At 41.1% G+C, this 17008-nt stretch overlaps 1 protein-coding gene across 1 annotated transcript in view; it reads right to left on the reverse strand.

The window, feature by feature from the left end:
• Nucleotides 1-17008, reverse strand: part of LOC146456089 (uncharacterized) — a 201870-nt gene that overhangs the window by 141532 nt on the left and 43330 nt on the right. The window lies entirely within an intron of this gene.

The following is a 17008-nucleotide window of genomic DNA, read 5'->3' on the forward strand; positions in this document are numbered from 1 at the left end:
AATATACATTAGGAGAATAAAGGTATTAAAATAACGGAGAAAGGGCCAAAAAACAGAAAGACTAATACTTAGCCCTAATGACGGAAAATAAACAAGGTTCAAGCAAATATAAACAAAACAAAGAAACAACCACATGCAACCGCCATTGTCATTCAATGGAGGTTATGTAATGTATCCTCTAAACACTGATTCGATAGTTTTGTACCTGCAAGATGAATAACCCTCCAGGGTAAAATTAGAAAAGTAAATCCTTATGGCCATGCCGTCTGGAATTTGTACCCGATAAACACAGTCCATGTTGTTTGGATAGTAGCCTGGATATCCGGGACTTTTCAGTACGTTGTTGACAACGGCACCACATCCTGTTGGATTAAGTAGACATTTAGTTTTAATGAGTCATTCCTTAGATATAGATCAGTTTGTGATAAAAGTTAACGCTAAAAAATCATGACGTTTCGACCTCTCCGAGGTAAGTTTCAAATGCGCTTAAATTAAAACAAAGCTTAGCATAAATATATAACAAACAGTTAAAATCGGTAAGAATCTCATGAACGCTAAAATGTGATAAAACGTGTCAATGATAAGTATTTATTAATTAAAAAAAACATAAAGCAATAAAACAATAACTAGGCTTTCTAAGAACTGATCTAAAAAATAATTTTGCGCGGACGGAATCACACTGTTTGTTTAGTGTTGGTTTCAGTTCTTTGATAAAAAAGAAAGCGTTTCGAAAATGAGGCAGTCAAGTTTGTTCTGACATTTTCTTAAAATTTTTAAACTTCGCACAGTGCCATTTGGGGCTATATTGTGCTGCTCCGTCAGGTGGTTTCCGATTGCCGATCATTTGTGTCCTTCAATTCGCTGGTGAAGACGTCGGTACGTGTAACCGACATAACCTGCATCGCCCAGGCTACACTGAAAATAATAGACAACGCACTGTTAATTCACAAGGGGTGACTTGTCTTCCCTCACTTTGATTATTTTCGTCCTTGATCTTTCGACTTGTGTACACCTAGCTGATATCCTCATATGATCTTCAGATCGAGGTCTCCAAGTTGTATGCGCTCTGCCTTTGCAGATTTCTGATCTTTGAAAGGCAGCAAGATTCTGATTGGGGCTTTTTGCTTCTCAGGTAATTGCTGTTGGGTATTTCAATTCTCAGACACTTTTGAATCAATGAATTGGCGGATGGTAAACTGCACAATTTTGTCTGGGTAGTGCAGTCGGGAAAAAGTCTCTTTGAGGCGTTCTCATTCCTGATTATAGAGCTTCCACGTAGATGAGAACTTAAATGCAAGGTTGAGATGTTTCAAAATTTTAAGAAAGTGTCAGAACAAACTTTACTGTCTCATTTTCTAAACGCTTTTTACCGAAGAACTGAAACCAACACTGAACAAACAGTGTGATTCCATCCGCGCGAAATTATTAACAAGGCTTATTATTGTTTTATGTTCTTTTTTTACTTTATAAATACTTAACATTGACATATTTTATCACATTTTAGCGTTCATGACTTTCTTACCGATTTTAACTGTTTGCAATATATTTATGCTAAGTTTTGTATTTTAAAATTGTAAATGGTTTGAACCCAGGAGTCATGTCATAAGTACGTAAATTATGATCATTTGACTTTGACTTTGACTGACGTTTCGACAACCTGAGCGGAAGTCATCTTTAGAGTCAAGTGAATTGTGGAACGTCAGTAGGTGGTATATACGTCTCTGGTTGTTAACCTGATTGGTCAACGAAGTCCAGATGTTATTGGTCGTTTGTCAGTAAGCCGTGATGTTATTGGCTGTGAAGACCGTAAAAAGTGATTGGTGCGTTTCGATCCGTCTTTTGTTAGTCAAAAAGTCTGTGGGTCTATCGTTAGTAAAATGTCTATTGTTTGTCTGTTTCGTTGTTGTTGTCAATAAGTCGATTGTATGGTGCAGGTAGTTGTAGGCAACGGTTGAGTGGCGTTAGTTCTAAGTTAGTAAACCAGCTTTCCAGAGTGAGTCGTTGATAGTAATTTGTACAGTAGGTAATGCACTTGGCAGAGTCCCAGTCGATTCTGTGGTTCGTTTGTAAATGGTGCTCAGCAATGTGATTGTTGATATCACCATTTCTAGTTGCTCGTTTGTGTTCAGTCAGTCGTACGTTTAAATTTCTGCCGGTCTCACCAATATAAGTGGCCTGGCAGTCGCAGCATTTGATCTTGTAAACTGCTCCCTGTCTGCGGTTAGGTTCGTCTTTGTCCTTTACTTTCGTCAATAGTTGTCGTAAAGTGGTTATAGGTTTGTGAGCTACACGGATATTGTAGGGTTGTAGAATCCGTGCGATAGTCTCAGAGGTGCCCCTTACGTAAGGTATAGTTACAGTAGTTACGGGAGTCGCGTCGTTGTTTGTGACGTTAGGTTCAGTGTTCTTGTAAGTGTTATGTCTAACAAAGTCCTTGTTATAGTTGTTCTTGTTGAAAACGTTGTCTAAGTAGTTGCTTTCGTCTGCGACTCTGTCAGGTGAGTCACAAACCAGTTGTGCTCCCCTTGTTACACGTCAAACGTTAGTAAATAATATTTTGATCTCCGCCTATTTAACAAAAAAGTGCTCCGAACTCTTAACTTTTTTTCTCCAAAATAAATTTACATCCTTTGGTGTTTGGTGTTTTTGTTGTTTTGGTTAAATCTTCGCCTTTTTATTCCCCTTAAACTCGAATTCAGAATTGTTAACGACAGCGCAAAGGGGATCTGGGTAAAGTCAAGTTGTGACGTGAAATTCAGGACGACGCTCAAGCGATTTTCAGTCAATTATCCTTATTTTTGAACTGTCAACGCTTTCTGTAGCAAAATTCTTTCAATTCTGGATCCAAAGCCATCAGAATTCTACTGAAATTTTACAACGTCATCCACGTTATCGCATTTGGAGACGAACTTTGACTCAGGCAACTCAGATCAGAATTAGTTTTATCGCTGGATACGAAGCCGAACCGATCAGGATTTGTCCCGTTTATCACCATTGAGATAACACCAAACCTCGAGTGAGTCTAGCGATGACGAAGCTGTTGCTTATGCTGACGACCCACTGGCGGACGCAAAAAAGACAGCGATATACCAAGGGGGAAGTGAAGGCCGTATTCTAAAAGACCAATAACAGGACAATGTACAACTCAAGGAATGGAAAAGATTCGCGCGTGCTTTCGTCATGTATATTGATATTTTCAATGTGTTGGCATGTTTTCTTCTCACGATAAAGCGTTTGTATTTCTTAAATTATTTATCCGCTAACATAACGTTACTGTACTTCAGATGCAAGTGTAGAAATTGTGGCGTCGCTTCGTTACAAAAGTTAATGTGCGAATGTTATCGCTAGCGTTGTTCTGAACTGTAAGTTCGTCGCCTGCTATCACAGAAGTATAAATTGTTGGGAAAGTGGTCAATTCAGAATCTGTCTCGCTCGAACTCGTTCTTTGAACTCCGACCGAGACTGGCGAGACACCGAACCCCTAATTTTATTCCTTACTTGTTCTTTACACCCTGACCGCTAATGGCGAGCCACTGAGCCTTCGAGACACTAAGGGACTGTACAATAATTATCTGGAGAAGGGGGGTCTAAGATTAATAGGGGGGGCCTGAACTTAAACCAAAGCGCAGGGTGGGGGGGGGGGGGGGGGTAAGATGTAATTTCTTAAACATTTGTAAGGGGGTTAAAAGTTAAACTTCGTTTGGCTCCAAGCGAGGTTGACAGTATCCTTCCTAATGTTAAGTACAAGTGAAGAAAATGTTTGTTGAAAAGAAAGTGATCTCTTCTGATAACCAGGCCATACGGTAAGCATGCTTAAAGCTTAACATCGACGAACGTTCTTGCAGAAGATATCTTCAGCACCTTGAATTCTTGGCTCTAAAAGCAGACAAAAGAAATCTGGAAAGAAACACCATTCCAAAAGATATTTGTTGGGAGAGTAGAGACGATGTTGAAAGACTGACTAACAAGCAACTTCGGCTCTATCTAAGGCAAGAAGGTCTAATGGTATCTGGAAACAGGGCACAATTAGTTGAGCGAATACTTAAGCATGCAGATGGTTCTGTAGTAGCAAGAACATTTGATGAAGACATCGAAGATGATGATGAAAACATGCTCTCCAGTTCTCATGATGATACCTCAAGTGATTCTGAGGAGGAGTCAACCGAGTATGAAGGTGGTTCATCAGGTGACCATTATGTGAGGCGCAGCTTCCAAGTTTTAATTATTAATGATGCAGACATGCCAGAAGTAGTGTAAAAGTAAAGAGGGATGTAGGGAGGATCGGAGGTTAGGGAGGGGGGGGGGGAGGTTGAAAGTAATCTCCCCTCTAGACGGGGGTGGGCAAGAAGTTATTTTAACCTTAATTCATCGGGGGTGCAACTTTATTTTAAGGCCTACTTTGCTAATTTTAGAACCCCCCCCCCCCCCCCCTCCTTCAGATAATTATTGCACAGTCCTTAAATTGTAAACATTATTCGTCCTTTACACTCCCGACCGCAACTGGCGAGCCGCCTCACTGAGTTATACCTCTCGAAATTCTTGATCCTTTGTACATGTTTAAGAACATAAAAAATCGACGGGTAAAAAATAGTTCGAGCTTAATAGGAAACTCTTCGGTGACTCCCATTGAGCACGCTTTTTTCCAAAAAAAAAAGTCGACCCAACTCTTTCTTCGTTACTTCGCCTCTGGCCGCTTATCGCCTGAAATCATTCTCCATGCAACAAGTTTGCATCCACTCACCCCGTTGGGCCGATTAAAACCCATTGGTTCCACAAACATGAAGGCGTAGGAAGGTTAATTTTTCAATAATTTTATTGAGAATGTATACTATCAGAGCATCAAGAAACACTGTCAGCTATTACCTTGAGATGGACACTGGGCAGCAAATGAGGGTCCCTGTGTTGTTGGTGGGTTTGTCCAATTACGCATTGCAACGTTTCGTGTGAAGGCATTTATTACAAACTTGATTAATGGAGACTTAGGTGACCCTGTTTGCACTGAAATAGTACATTTTTAAACTCAACAGTAATGGCAACCTCCCTCATCTTCAATTCCTTCTCGTCGTACAGTTTCTATGTAAAAGCTGTTGATAAGTCTAACGTTAGATTAAAAATCTAAATCTAGTAATGTATATTTAAAAGAAATTTAAGTAATCTATTACCTGGTGCTAGACTTGTGGTGTTTCCTGTTAAGAATCAATTAAAAAACAAAATAGCTAGATATATGATGTAAAACAGTTTTTCAAGGTAAACTTTTTAACTAATCGGTAATGCTTGTCAGCTCAATAAATGGGAAATCTCCTGGTATTTAGTAGCGTATGGACGAGCAATTTATGTGTTGCAGCTGTTGATAAGTATGAACGAATGTTTTGTAAACCAGTCAGGAACAATCAGGGACGATCAGACAAAGGTTGCCTAGTTATATGCTCGAAATGTACCCAAAGGTCATAAAAGGCCTCTCGATAAACAGTAGAAAATGTTAATTTTCTAAGTTTATACTGATTATTTTCAAAAAGAGCATACTCGATCATTATCGAGAATCTATTAAAGTTTTTCAATCATTGTTGCAGTTGGCCGATGAATTATCAAACAAAGGAAAAAATTACTGTAATTTTTATTTTCCTATCCAATATTGCCACAATCCATCAGACAATTGCATGACGACAGCTAATACTTTTAAAGTGTTATGTCCTTCCTTTTTTTTGTTTTGTTTTCTTCTTTTCAAAAAGAAAAATCAGCAACTTTATGAAATTGCACGACCGTTATCTTCGTTTGTAACCCATCGATTAAGGTTACTGCCACGTTTCGCGAGTGCCTTCAGGGAAATCTAGCATACGCGCGCTGATTTCGATAAAACCTCGGAAAATTATATATCACTGTAAAGCTGATAAATTGAAGTTTGCTAAAATATCAATGTTTTTTTTTTTTATTTTGTTGGATACATAAGCGCTCAGAGGCCTGCAAACTTAATACTAGTGACGTGTACTTAACTGAATTACCCACTCTCACGTAAAGACAAACAACCAAACAGACTGCACAATATCAATCAGGAGATAATAGGCTAACAATGTGTGTCAGGCTTTCTCTTTAGTCCTATTGGCTTGTGAGAAAACCCTTCCTAAAGATGGACAATGGAAAATTTTTGTAGTCGCGTCAGATGTTAACACGTCACGGGAAAAAATATTTTGAATTTCGTAAAAGCCTGACACACTTTGATGCATTATTATCTGATGACCATTTTGGCCAAATTTCGTTGAAATCTGGCAAATCTACATACCCTATTAATTCATTTGAAGATGGGGAATTCGCGCAAAAACAAAAGCCGTGTTTTCGGCCTTGAAACATTTTCAGAGTTCTCGCACCTCATTAAAATACTTGTCAACGCGCTCACGCCGCCGGCCAATCAAACACAAAAAAGCATTCCCTGGGGAGTTCTGCAGATTAAAAAAAACACAATCGCAATTCTCCGCGGAAGCATTTAGTGTTACTGTAATATTGTAAGGCGATTTCTTTATGGGAAAAGTTAAGTCTGGCGCGAGAACGGCGAAACCAAAACAAAGAAGAAAACGGCAGATAGACGTAAAACATGAAACTGGCAGCCCCAGCGGAGTTGACACGAGACACGCACTTCTCACCGCTATCAGTACATGAGGCTTCGCTGCTTATTTTCAGCCGGTCAACAACGGCGAAAGTGGCTGGATTGTTGCCGGCATCTTCGATTTCGGACTCGGAACTGATGTTCGACTCTCCACTATCCGATTTCTCGTCTTCGAATTTCTCTGCTGCCGAGGCAGTTACTTTTATCCGGCCTACCCCGATTCGACGAAGATGGGTTTGAAAGAAAATCTGACTGGTAGTACCAAGAACCCTAGTCGCTCTCCGCCAGCTGAAGTTTTCTGGCTTCGTCAAATGATTTTTCGACCTTCTTTGGCCCAAGTTTTTTCTTAACTTTCACCCAAGGCGACTTTTCTAGTTTCGCTTTCTTCATAACAACCTTTTACGCAATGCTTGAATCCAAAATGGAACGCTGTTTCACAGTAAAAATGTTACATACAACGCCATGACATGCGATGAACACGATGTAAGCAAAAATATGCAAATTTGCCGGTAATTCGAGATCGAGGGTAAATTTTGCCGCGTAATATGTCAACACAGTCCCGCATAAATTGGATTATGACACCTTCACTTGCTCACCGCTTTTCCTACAAAACTTTGTTTTTCAGATAGCTCGCGTTCTTTTTAAGATTTCTAACTGTTGTTTTCACGAAACTTTGCATCCATTTCTTGTTTCAACAATTATCTAAAAAAATTTATCTAAGAAAAATTCGACCTTTCTTCCCTATAAGTAACTTTAATTTGGCCGCATTCTCATTAGACCAAGTACATCACGTGATACAAAATGGGATGGCGCTTATTTCACGATAATTGTTGCCTTTTTTCGACAAGAAAAAGAAAGGACGAAGTTCATAGTTTTAGGTCTTTTCTGTTGTGATACAATCATAGTTAAATAAAATCTAGCATAAATAGCTTGTATTTATTAGACTTGAATCATGCCACGGCCAAACCGGCACTTAGGTCAAAGGGAAACCCTGCTGAATTTAGGTGAGATAAATTGTTTCGAGTATCTCAAAGTTAATTTTAACGATAATACTGTCAAACAACCAATAAGAGTTCAGCCGTCTGACTGAAAATATGAGTACAGAGCAAAGTAATGGTCTAATTTCACCCTATCTAATACGGGTATTATTTCACATTAATTTATTTGGATTTACTATTATTATTATTATTATTATTATTATTATTATTATTATTATTATTATTATTATTATTATTATTATTATTATTATTATTATTATTATATTTTTTTTTTAATTATTTTTTTTTTACTTCTGGGGCCAGCCACCCGCCCCCTCCTCTATAACGTCAAATGACGTGGTATTTCCGTCAATTTTGCCGAATGGCGGTGTTGCGGCGGCATTCTTCATAAATGAACTCTTTTTTTTTGGAACATTTTTTTGTGTGTCACGCTTGCATGTCGTTTTCATTATTATTCTGTTAGTTTTTTCTGCATTACTTTGTCTATTGTTCCCTAGTTCATTAGTATAAATTCGCGTCTTTGCTTTTTATTCACTCTCGTTTGTGCTTTGGAGGATACAGTTTTAGGTTTTGCGTTTTTTTCCTACATCGCTTCGTTTGTCCGTTTTGAAGGCCATATAACGTTTGTAAGTATTATTTTTTGGCTCGTCATTCCTGCTTAGTTTGTTATTTCTATATTCTTGTGTTTTGGTTCGTCCTTTTGCTGTAGTAACTTGTATTTTCCTTGTTTATTTCTCTAGCAACCGTATCGAATATTGCTTTCGCATCGTTAATCGTAACGTTTACCGCATCGGATATTTGACATTAAAGAAGTTAAGAAACGCGTTGGAGCAATGGTTTTTGGCCCCTTCATTCGTTGAAACGTTAAATTTGATTATAATGGAAGTCGGGAGCCGTTACGGACAAACTTACGAGGTCGAGCATCAGTCGAAGGAGATTACTGCTGGTACAGTTCAAAATTCGAGGCCAGAGCGACGCTTAGAGAAAGGATCGGCCTATGTCACTCGACTTCGATGGATGGATTGTTATTCGCTGCAACGAAAGATTAAACAGCTGATTGAGCGAATTACTGAGAAGACTGCAAATACGGACGATGTAAATTCTGTTGAAAACGAGTTATCCGCGTTTCGCGCCACCAGCGAAGAGTTGAAGAAGGTGGTCGCAGCCCTTATGGATGACCTTGAAAACGATGAAGATGTCAACGCAGCTAGTGACTGGTACGTTGAACAAAGCACCGAGATGATTGATTTTATCGAACAAACAGAACGGTGGATCTCTTCCGCGAAGGAGAAAATAGAAAACAGCTTGGATAGCCGATCAAATTGTTCAAATCTTACTGGCTCGTCTCGCCTCACAAAAGGATCGTCGACTAAGTCATCAATTGCCTCCGGTCGGGCGAAAGAAAGAGCCAAGACTGCCGAACTCATGGCGAAATTTGCGATGTTAGAGCGTAGACAAGAATTAGAGAAAAGAGCTGAGCGTTTACACTTGGAAGAGCAGCTAGCAGTGGCCCAAGCGCGCGAAAGGGCGTATGCTGAATTTCAAGACCGTGATTCTAGCTTTGAGAGGAAGTTGTCTGAGGCAACCATTCATCCACCGCCAACAGCCATGCAGGATCCACAGGTCAATCCACTTCCTCGCTCGAATCCTCTGCCCGTACCTCACCCGTATCACTCGCCTGTGCAATTAGAACCAGTTGCAGCGCAATACACATGGCCGAACCCGTTGGCTCCAGAGTTTAAAGTGAAGCGTGGTGAAAACCAGAACATTCCCAAAGGCGTCCGAGAAGTTCTCAGCCAACAAAACAGATTAACAGAGCTCTTGGTTGAACAGCAACAGCAGACCCTTCTGCCTACATTAACCATTTCCAAGTTCGCCGGCAACCCCCTCGATTTCTTCACGTTTGTCAGGACCTTTGAGTCGCAAATTGAGAGTAAACTGAAGTCAAACGATGTCCGCCTACGTTATTTGGAGCAGTACGTGGAAGGAGAGCAGAAAGAGCTAATTAAAGGATGCCTCCACCTGGACGGACAAACTGGTTATACCGAGGCTATGAAGCTTTTGGTAGAGAAGTATGGAGATCCGTACAAAATCTCGAACGCTTACATTAAGAAGATTGAAGATTGGCCTTATGTTAAACAAGGAGATGATCAAGCGTTAGACCGCTTCGCAACGTTTCTTACTCAGTGTCGGAGTGCGATGTCCGAACTTAAGTTTCTCTCGACTCTGGATCATCCCCACAACATTCAGACTATGGTTAAAAAGCTTCCGCTGCCGCTCCAAGACAGATGGCGCAGAGAAGCAAGTAAGCTCCGAGCGACGAGAAATATCACTCCCACGTTTGCTACCTTTGTGGAATTTGTCAAGACTGAGGCAGGAATTGCAATGGATCCTGTGTATTCACGAGAAGCGCTTAATCGCCAAGATACCTCAGATCGCCCTGGTCGTTTTAACAAAGGGAAAAACACTCACAAGCCGAAAATCGGAGACCGTTCACGCGCGACAACTCATGTATCCAGTCACGCGACGGCGATAACTGCCACACCCGAAGCTAAAGGGCTTGGCCTCGCCAACTCGTGTAAGATGTGCGGAAAGACTCATGACCTTGATGACTGTAAAGAGTACTTAAAGAAGACCTTGCAAGAGAGGAGAGAATTCCTCAAGGACAAAGACCTGTGCTTTGCATGTTACCAAGCTGGCCATAGGTCAAGCGGATGTGCTCAGAGGAAAACCTGTAAAACGTGCTCCAGACGTCATCCTACCGGGCTTCACGATGATAACTTCCGTCTCAATCAATTAGCAACCAAGAAACAGAATCCGTCATCAGAACAATCTACGGATGTCCTCACTGCTACCCATGTTGAAACAGAAGAGGCTGTTTGCAGCGCTGTCGGCACAGGGAACCCAATTACTGCCTTGCCTATTGTTCCTGTCAGATTAAAAGCAGCCGGGAAAGAAGTCCTTACGTATGCCATGCTCGACAGCTGTAGCACTGGTACTTTCTTGCTTGAAGACATAGCTGCTTGCTTAGATGCAAAGGGTACCGATACGAAGCTAATGGTGAAGACAGTAAACGGCACTCAGTTACACGATACTAAGGCACTGAACGGTTTGATCGTTATGGACCTCAATGGTGAAAACCGCATTAATTTGCCGAAGACCTTTACTAAAGAAGACATTTCTGCGATAGACGTGGATGTGCCCGCACCTGAACTCGCCCATAAGTGGAAACATCTTGAAAGAATAGCAGACTGTATGCCTTCTCAGCTTCATGGCGCGAAAGTTGGTCTTCTCATTGGATCGAATTGTCCAAAAGCTCTTGAACCGATAGATATTGTTGCCAGTGAAAATGGTGGCCCTTATGCGATAAACACCTTTGCTGGATGGGCGATAGTAGGACCTTTGAATTTGATCAAGAAAGACCATAAAACAGTTAACTGCAATAGAATAGCCGTTGAAGAGGTGGGATCAGAGAAACCCCTTGACCATCACTTCGCCGTAGAGGATAAGGTCAAAGAAATTGTCACGCCGCAAGCATTAATCTGGATGTTTGAATTGGACTTTCCGGAAAGATCTGACGAGGGAGCTCACCAGTACTCGCAAGAAGATAAGAAATTTCTTGAGATTGTGAATAAAGGCATTAAGCGTACTGATGATGGCCATTACGAGGTACCTCTACCCTTCCGCTCTAAAGACGTACACCTTCCTGACAACAAGGAGCAAGTGTTCCAAAGAGCATGCTGGCTGAAGAGAAAACTGACAAGAAATAAGAAATTTCACGAAGATTACGTCAATTTCATGAATGACATCATCCGAAAAGGATTTGCCAGGAACGTGCCACCAGATCGCGTTCCCGCCAGGCCAGGGCAAGTGTGGTACATACCCCATCACGGTGTTTACCACCCCAAAAAGCCAGACAAGATCAGAGTCGTTTTTGACTGCAGCGCACGTTATGGAGGGACATCACTGAACGACCAACTCATGCAAGGACCGGACCTGACGAGTCGCCTTGTCGGCGTGTTGACGAGATTTCGCCACCAGCCAGTCGCATTCATGGGAGACATTGATGCTATGTTTCACCAGGTTCGAGTACCCGACAATCAAAGAGATTTTCTCTGATTCTTTTGGTGGCCTGACGGTCTTCTCGATGAGGCCCCTGCAGAATACCAGATGAATGTTCATCTTTTTGGAGCAGTATCCTCTCCAAGTTGTTCCAACTTCGCTTTAAGACAAGCCGCAGATGATGCTGAGAAACATGTTGGTTCGGAAACAGCTGACGTTTTGAGAAATATCTTTTAAGTAGATGACTGTCTCCGATCAGAGGATTCAGAAGAAACAGCTATTGAAAGATTACGTGGTGTTCGTTCTGCGTGTTCTCTTGGAGGATTTAACCTATCCAAGATTGTCAGCAACAGAAGAAATGTATTGATGAGCGTGCCACACGACATTCGCGCACATGATTTAAGGACTTTGGACCTAAGTTGCCACTTCCTTCCAGTTGAAAGGGCCCTTGGTGTTCAGTGGGCTATTGAATCGGATACGCTCGGGTTCCGGATAATCCTTAAAGACAAGCCACTCACTCGCCGTGGTATTTTATCCACCATCTGTTCAGTGTATGACCCACTCGGAATAGCAGCGCCTTTTCTATTGAACAGAAAGAAGATTTTGCAAGACCTTTGCCGCATGAAGATAGACTGGGATGAAGAGATTGATCTCGAGTTCCGTGTACGTTGGGAAAAGTGGAGAAGCCAACTATCAGCATTAGAAGGCTTCTCAATGGACCGTTGTGTCATCCCGGACGGTTTTGGTTCTGTCGTGTCAAGGCAAATCCACCATTTCTCAGACGCTAGTGCCACTGGTTATGGTCAGGTGACGTATCTACGAAGTGTAGACGACGAGGGTAACATCCATTGTGCGTTTCTGATGGGGAAGTCTCGTTTGGCACCCGTTAAGGCCATGACGATTCCGCGTTTAGAGCTTACAGCAGCAACTACCTCTGTTCAAGTAGGAGGAATGGTTTCCAGAGAATTAAGCGATCCTGTTGATGGAGAGATCTACTGGACCGACAGTACCACCGTGTTGAAATACATTCGAAACGAAACGAAGCGTTTTCACGTGTTTGTGGCAAATCGAGTGCAAAGAATTCGACATGAGACAGATCCTATCCAATGGAGACATGTGGACTCCGAAAATAATCCGGCTGATGACGCATCACGTGGTTTGGAGGGCAATCAGATAACTAAACGACATCGATGGGTCAGAGGTCCAGATTTTTTGTGGCATCCCGAGAGTGAATGGCCTAAGTTTCCCTGCGATTTAGACGCAGTCTTTGCCGATGATCCTGAAGTGAAGAAAGTTGTAACACATGCCACTGTTTCTGATGAAAAGGAGGAAATCTTGACCAGGTTTGCGCGTTTCTCCAATTGGAACCGCATGAAACGATGCGTGGCCCTGATACTTCGCCTCAAGCAGTTTTTAGCTCATGTGCAAACGCCGTTGGAAACACATAGAGCAGAAAAGTTGAGCAGCCAACCCGTGAAAGTTGAGGAATTACAACGCGCCGAAGAAATCATACTCAAATTGGTACAAGGATGTGCGTTTCCTAATGAATCTGAAGCCCTGCGCAAGATTCAAAGAGAAGAGCGTCAGAAGAATCGCGACCTCGCGAGAGTCAAGAAAGCGGAAATCAAGAAAACCAGTACGTTATATCGCCTAGATCCTTTCCTTGACCAGAACGGCCTGATGCGCGTTGGGGGCAGATTCAGCAGATCGCAAGTCTTTCCCGATAATTTCAAGTATCCCATCATCCTCCCCAAGAAGAGTTTCGTGGTAGATCTGATCATAAGAGATGCACATGAGAAGGTTGCGCATTCTGGTCGCGGCATCACTTTAGGCACGCTTAGAAGTCGATATTGGATCATAAACGCCAATTCCGTTGTGAGGCACTTCATTTCCAAATGTGTGACTTGTCGGCGGCTTCGTGGTGTAGTTGGTGAGCAAAGGATGGCCGATCTTCCCAAGGAAAGGATTGCCCCAGCACCTCCATTTACTTACTGTGGCGTCGACTACTTTGGCCCATTCTACATAAAAGAGGGAAGAAAGGAATTGAAGCGTTATGGTGCGTTATTTACCTGTTTATCTAGTCGAGCTGTACATATAGAGACGGCAAACTCCCTGGAAACAGATTCCTTTCTAAATGCCTTGCGACGTTTTATAGCAAGAAGAGGGCCTGTACGTGAAATCAGATCCGATCAAGGAACAAACATTACCGGAGCAGAGAAAGAATTGCAAAGAGCGTTATCAGAGATGGACAACAACGCAATCCAAAGAAGTTTATGCACGGAATTCAAAGCTGACTGGGTGCAATGGAAGCAAAACCCACCGTCTGCGTCGCATATGGGTGGCGTCTGGGAACGACAAATACGCTCAGTCCGCTCAATCCTCACCGCCTTAATGCGAGAACATGGTCGTAACCTTGACGACGAATCGTTTCGAACTCTGATGCAGAAGTAGAGTGTATTGTAAACAGCAGACCTCTCACCACTCCTTCCAGTGATCCAGGAGATCTAAACCCACTAACACCGGATCACATCCTGACGATGAAGTCTAAAGTCGTACTACCCCCTCCTGGAAACTTCCAGAAAGAAGATGTTTATCTGCGCAAAAGATGGAAGAGGGTCCAGTACCTTGCAAACGTATTTTGGTCAAGATGGAGAAGAGAATACGTCCAATGCCTTCAGCAAAGATCAAAATGGAATCGTCCCAGGAGAAACTTTGAAAAGGGAGACCTGGTCCTGATCGTTGATGACCGTGTAGCACGGAACCATTGGCCTTTGGCCCGTATTGTCCACACTTACCCTGACGAAGAAGGATATGTACGGTCTGTCAAGGTTACCACAGGAGCAACTTTCCTTGATCGCCCAGTTGACAAGCTTATCCTGATACTTGAGAAAGACGTATAGACCGGGTGTTTGGATCCCAGCCAGAGGAGCCATGTTGATTTCAGAGAACTGAAAAATTTCAGAGAACGGAGAACTATCTTTTTTAGATAATTTGTTTGTAAGAGTTTTCTGCCGGTTGAACTCTTAGGGGAGCCAAATGTTGCGGCGGCATTCTTCATAAATGAACTCTTTTGTTTTGGAACATTTTTTTGTGTGTCACGCTTGCATGTCGTTTTCATTATTATTCTGTTAGTTTTTTCTGCATTACTTTGTCTGTTGTTCCCTAGTTCATTAGTATAAATTCGCGTCTTTGCTTTTTATTCACTCTCGTTTGTGCTTTGGAGGATACAGTTTTAGGTTTTGCGTTTTTTTCCTACATCGCTTCGTTTGTCCGTTTTAAAGGCCATATAACGTTTGTAAGTATTATTTTTGGCTCGTCATTCCTGCTTAGTTTGTTATTTCTATATTCTTGTGTTCTGGTTCGTCCTTTTGCTGTAGTAACTTGTATTTTCCTTGTTTATTTCTCTAGCAACCGTATCGAATATTGCTTTCGCATCGTTTATCGTAACGTTTACCGCATCGGATATTTGACATTAAAGAAGTTAAGAAACGCGTTGGAGCAATGGTTTTTGGCCCCTTCAGGCGGTTTTCTTCGAACCGCGCTATCTTAGATTTCTGGATTTCCTTAAAAACTTCATGAAAGCGCCAAAATAGTGCGTAAAAACTGCCAGTCAAAAATTTGTATTCGTGGTAATGGCAAAGTCAATAAACACAAACCGACCACACCAAATTATTTCCGGATAAATTTTTGATGAATTGCTGACGTTTCATTGCATTTGCTGAAATATTAAAAAACGTTATTTAGGTTTTGTGTATATTCCGCCCAACCCCGATCTAGATAGAGTCAAATGATTACATTGTCAGTTGCGTTTGAAACACTTGGCAAGCATTATATGTTACACTTAAGACATTAAAAATCATGTATCGAGGAAAAAATATACTGCTGAGATAAAAAAAAAAAAAGTGTGTTCGTAACGTTTATTCTAAGACTCCCCTTAATACGGACATCACAATAATGCGGGCACTTTACCATGCTCAATTAGTGTCCATATCGTCCATAGGTTAATATGGGTTTACTGTAATAAATAACCTCATCCGATTTTGCACCACATGGCGTGCTTTTTGTTCAGTAAGAACGCCTAGATATTACTCGATGAGTTATAATTGACAAACAATCTCTCTGTTAGGAAAGGACGAAAATTAGTAACTGAATAGCAAATTGATATTTACTATAGAGACTATTTCAATAATTTCGTCCGACTCTTTGTACTTACCCGGAACAAAGCAGAAAATTAACTGGTATCCTCTGCGCGTGACACTAACGTCTGAGTGAAAGGTTAGCACAGCAGAACGTCCAGTGACAATAATATTCCGTCCAGACTGCACCCCACAGTATGTACCTGTGGTACAGTTATTATCATTGGAAATCCTCAAGTAGTCATACCTGCAAACAACAACAACGTAGTTGTTTAGTTCAGTTATGGTGAGATAACAGAAGCTTAAACGACGTGAGCTAACACAACTTGACAGGATAATATGTTAAAAAATTACACTCATTATTATATGTTTACTGAGTTAAAGGAGCACGGCCAATTCCTAACAAATAAGTGCACATATACACATTAAAGTAGGGCAAACATTACAATAACTTACATTTAAACTATATAATGACTAATCGACAAGGTAACCGATAAAAAATGCTAAAGTAATCCATGGCCTAGTGATAAATGATGCAAAGACATCGACACAGGCAAACAAACCTTATAAACAGCTTACCTATCAATTTGTCTAGAAAAAAAGCAAAGGTTCCAAAACAACCCATAATCAGGCCAGTATGAATTACAGACAGGCGAGAAGAGTAGAAAATCAGCGGATCACATACGTGCAAAGCTACTTTATGTGTGCCATGACAGTAAATGACAAGGCAGTCTAGTTATTGATTTGATTCTTAGCCGCAGATCAAAACAACAAAAATAACAACAAAAAGCAAAGAAAGAGGCGAATGAGTCTCAAGATAAAAATAGCTACTTTTAGAGTAATGAGACTAACAAGTAACTTTGTTCTTTGCGATGTTTCAATAACCTTTTTTCGAGTAGTGTATATACCTTTTTTTTTATTTTTCTTTTTTTCTTTTTTTTTTTTTTTTTGTCTTTTATTCTTCTCCAGTCATCTCGACAATATACATTAAGAGAATAAAGGTATTAAAATAACGGAGAAAGGGCCAAAAACAGAACGACTAATACTTAGCCCTAATGATGAAAAAAAAAAAAACAAGGTTCAAGCAAATATAGACAAAACAAAGAAACAATCACAACCACCGTTATCATGCAATGGAGGTTATGTAATGTATACTCTAAACACTGATTCGATAGTTTTGTACCTGCAAGATGAATAACCCGCCAGGGTAAAAT

Source organism: Pavona decussata, unplaced genomic scaffold (assembly GCF_977016875.1).
Source record: "Pavona decussata unplaced genomic scaffold, jaPavDecu1.1 SCAFFOLD_261, whole genome shotgun sequence".
Lineage (NCBI taxonomy): Eukaryota > Metazoa > Cnidaria > Anthozoa > Scleractinia > Agariciidae > Pavona > Pavona decussata.